Here is a 4685-nt window from a genome sequence, read left to right as displayed (position 1 = left end):
GTGTGGGGCTGACAGAGGTGCGATGGTCCAGATGAGACATTAGTCCTTGTCTTGCCCTCTCAAAGACAAAGAAAAAGAAGAAAATTACAGCACAGGAACAGGCCCTTCAGCCCTCCATGCTGCCTGACTGAACTGCAAGGAACTACAAAAGGTCGTGAATGTAGCCCAATCCATCATGCAAACCAGCCTCCCATCCATTGACTCTGTCTACACTTCCCGCTGCCTCGGCAAAGCAGCCTGCGTAATTAAGGACCCCACGCACCCCGGACATTCTCTCTTCCACCTTCTTCCATCGGGAAAAAGATACAAAAGTCTGAGGTCACGTACCAACCAACTCAAGAACAGCTTCTTCCCTGCTGCTGTCAGACTTTTGAATGGACTTACCTCGCATTAAGTTGATCTTTCTCTGCACCCTAGCTATGACTGTAACACTACATTCTGCACTCTCTCGTTTCCTTCTCTATGGTATGCTTTGTCTGTATATTGTGCAAGAAACAATACTTTTCAGTGTATGTTAATACATGTGACAATAATACATCAAATCAAGTCAAAAAGAGCAGAATTTTCCAGCCACGTTATGTTGGGATGGGGCTGGAAAACGCAGTGGGCCATTTAAAGGTCTGTGTACTTCGGCGGGACTGGAAAAAATAGTTTATTTATTCGTGTCACAAGGAGGCTTACATTAACACTGGAATGAAGGTACTGTGAAAACCCCCTAGTCGCCACACTCCGGCGCCTGTTCGGGTACACTGAGGGAAAATTTAGCACGGCCAATGCACCCTAACCAGAACGTCTTTCAGACTGTGGGAGGAAACCGGAGGAAACCCAAGCAGACACAGGGAGAACGTGCAAACTGCACACAGACAATCACCCAAGCTGGGAGCCGAACCCGGGGCCCTGGTGCTGTGAGGCAGCAGTGCTAACCACTGTGCCACCGCGCCGCCCCGGAAGATCTCGCCAGAGGGAGGGACTGGAAAATTCCGGCCAATATTTCAGTGAGGAAGGGGTAATCTGTGAAACAGTAGGAGAGACATTGGAAGCTGATGGCATACATTCAGCCGAGTACGAATTAGAGAAATTCCTTTCAGGAATGGGTATTTTGGGATGCAGCGTTTAAGTAATTTCAGACACGATGTGTGGTGAATGGAGCATACTGGGATGGCGCAGGGGACTTTGGATCTGTGGTTTGCAAAGCTCTCCATCATAAGAGCTTTCTCCCACCGAGACTCATTGATAATGGGTGATCTCCCTGCTTAGAATGAAGAGCTTGTCATATGAGGAACGGTTGAAGACTCTGGGTCTGTACTTGTTGGAGTTTAGAAGGATGAGGGGGGATCTTATTGAAACTTACAGGATACTGCAAGGACCGGATAGAGTGGACGTGGAGAGGATGTTGCCACGAGTAGGAAAAACTAGAACCAGAGGGCACAACCTCAGACTAAAGGGACGATCCTTTAAAACAGAGATGAGCAGGAATTTCTTCAGCCAGAGAGTGGTGAATCTGTGGAACTCTTTGCCACAGAGGGCTGTGGAGGCCAGGTCATTGAGTGTCTTTAAGACAGAGATAGATAGGTTCTTGATTAATAAGGAGATCAGGGGTTAGGGGGAAAAGGCAGGAGAATGGGGATGAGAAAAATATCAGTCATGATGAATGGTCGACCAGACTCGATGGGCCGAGTGGCCTAATTCTGCTCCTATGTCTTATGGTCACTCAGCAACTTCATTCTGATTGTATTGTGTGAATTTCACTTCGGTAGGAGGGAATTTAGATGGACCTTGGCTCCTTGCTTGTCTGACACTTCCCAATTGCTAAGATTAACAGTGGCAGGTGGTGATGATGTCACGGCTTGGCACTCCCCTGTTTATCAGGAAGGCAGTGGAAGCGTGTAAGACACTTTACCCCATGTTCCTACCTCTTTAACCTTTCCACCACCTTTACGTCCTCAGAGTTTGGTTTGTGTTTTCAGTCACGGCTGTAAATCACCCGCCCCCGACTCACTCCGTACCCTCGAGCAGAGGGCAGCGCAATGATACCAACCCGGTCCTGGTGTTGTGTGGTCGGAGACACAGTTTGAGCGCTTGTCCCACATCCTCCCTGTATCATCTTCCTCTCCCACAGCGCAAATTCTCCCAGAATGATACATGCTTCCTTCTCGCTGCCCAATGGCAGTTGACATCAGCTGGGAGGTCAAAGGTTAACCTTCCCTCCCTCCTCCGCCCCCCCTGCCCAGAATCCAGATATTAAGCACTGTGAATGTCTCTGGGTGGAGGAAGCGGCTTTTGAACTTGCCGACTGATGGATGCCTCTTACTCGATACATGTCATCAAACTCCAAGCCCAGAAGAAGGCAGAACAGTTCTGCTCAGCATGGAATGCCCGTTGAATGATTTAACTTCTTTGCTACTGTAACAAGATAGAAAGTTGCATCCTTAGGGGGGGGTCAGACAGTCACGCACTTTTCTACTTTGTATGGAACAGATTTAGAGGCAGCCAATGCATCAATGGCAACAAATCTGTGCATTTATATAACGCCAAGGAGCTTGACTTGAGCTTTATCAAAAGCATTTGACACGAAGCTATGAGCAGCAGCAATTGAGCTGCCAATGGTAGAATGGTTAAAATAGGGGATGTGCAAAACTCCAGAACTGGAGGAGGCCAAAGGGTTGCGGGTCTGGAGGAGAGGGAGAGAGTATAGAGAGAGGGAGGGAGCAAGGCCATGGGAGGATTTGAAAACAAACGTAAGAATGTTAATATTAAGATATTGTCAGTCTGGGAGCCAATGTAGGATGGTGAGAGAGAGATGATGGATGAACAGGACTTGTTGTGAGTTAGGATGCAAACAACAACTATCTAGGGTGACGTACAGTGTGAATAAAGATACATTGCATTCTGATTAAAATGACTACGTGGCATAAAGCGTAGGCTGATGAAAAATGAATTACCATGTGGTCCAATCCAACAGAGAAAAAGGCCATTTGGCCCATTGTGCCTGTGTTAGCTCTTTGAAAGATCTATCCAATTCGTCCTCTTCCTCTGTGACTTCCCTCTAGTCCCATTTGAAAGTTACTATTGAATCTGCTTCCAGCAGCCTTTCTGGTTGGGCATTCCAACTTGCAGAATCGCAGACTATACAGTGCAGAAGAGGCCCTTCGACCTATTGAGTCTGCGCCGATGTATGAAAGGCCATTCTGCATAAAAGTTATCTTCTCATCTGCACCTTTGGTTCTTTTGCAGATGACCCTAAATCTGTGTTCCTTGATGGCGAATCCCTCTGCCTTTGGAAACAGTTTCTTTTGACCTATTTTATCAATAACCCCCCCATCTCATCAATTCAAACATCTCTGCTTAATTTTTATTTTATTTAAAGAACACGTTCTTGGGATCCGGGTATCACTGTCAAGGTCTACGCAAATTCTAAGGCTAAGATAGACAGATCCTTGATAAGCAAAGGGTGAAAGGTTATCAGAGTAGGCGGGCAGTGGGGTTGAGGTTACAATCAGATCAGCCATGATCGTATAGAATGGCGGAACAGGTTTGAGGGGCCGAGTGGCCTATTCCTGCTCCTAATTCGTATATATATGTTGATTACCCGTGAGAAGGTGGTGGTGAGCCAGTAAACATTTCTTTTTTTAAAAAACATCTGAAAAATCAGCAATTTATTAAAAGAACGAAACCTTCATGGTTTAAAATAAAATAATTTTATTGCACAAAACTCACAACAAGCTCCCTTTATCTCCTCTTTTATACTCTGTCCTACTGTCTTGTTACAATTTCGGGGTCTGTACCCCACTCCCACAAGTGAGTCCGTGCCTTTATAATTTCCCACCTCCACCCAAACGGCTTCTACATCCTGGTTTCCTGACCTTCGCTCATCCCTCTCTCGAATGCGCTAACACTATCATTAATTAACAGAGCCACCCCTCCACCTTTCCTTCACTTCCTGTCCTCCTAAATGTCACAAACCCTTCAATATTCAGGTCCCAATTTCTGCTATCCAGTAGCTCTGTCTCTGCAATGGCTATCGTATCGTACTTAGTAATTTTTATTCGCACTGTCAATTCATCTGTTTTGTTTTGAATTCTACGTGCATTTAGATAGAGAGCCTTCAGTTTTATTATTTTTGTAGCATCTAGCCTTATCTGCTGATTTACTCTGAGATTTGTACCCTCTGTCCCTTCCTGTCACGTCACTATTACCCATATTAATACCTTTCTCTTTTGCCTTGTCCCTTCTCTTTGGTATGCCACATCTTCCCAAATGTTATCCCTTGCCCCCGCTATTTAGTATAAAGCTCGCTCTGCTTCCCGAGTTATGCAGATCGTTAGAACATCAACCCCAGCACAGTTCAGATGTAGATCGTCCCAATGGTACAGACCCCACTTTCCCCAATGTCGATGTCACCCTCTCCGGTATGACACAAGCAGAGCAGATGCTGAAATTGGAAGTCCGCTTGTCATTTCAAAATGACCAGTTAACAAGCTATTGAGCTTGTTAAAGAGAGGCAATGGCCTAATGGTATTATTGCTGAACTACTAATCCAGAAACTCAACTAATGTTCTGGGGACCTGGGCTCGAATCCCACCACGGCACTTTGTGGAATTTGTATTCAATTAAAAAAATCTGGAACTAAGAATCTACTCATAGAATCATAGAAACCCTACAGTGCAGAAGGAGGCCATTCGGCC

Source organism: Mustelus asterias, chromosome 10, assembly GCF_964213995.1.
Source record: "Mustelus asterias chromosome 10, sMusAst1.hap1.1, whole genome shotgun sequence".
Lineage (NCBI taxonomy): Eukaryota > Metazoa > Chordata > Chondrichthyes > Carcharhiniformes > Triakidae > Mustelus > Mustelus asterias.
This window is presented reverse-complemented; position numbering follows the sequence as displayed.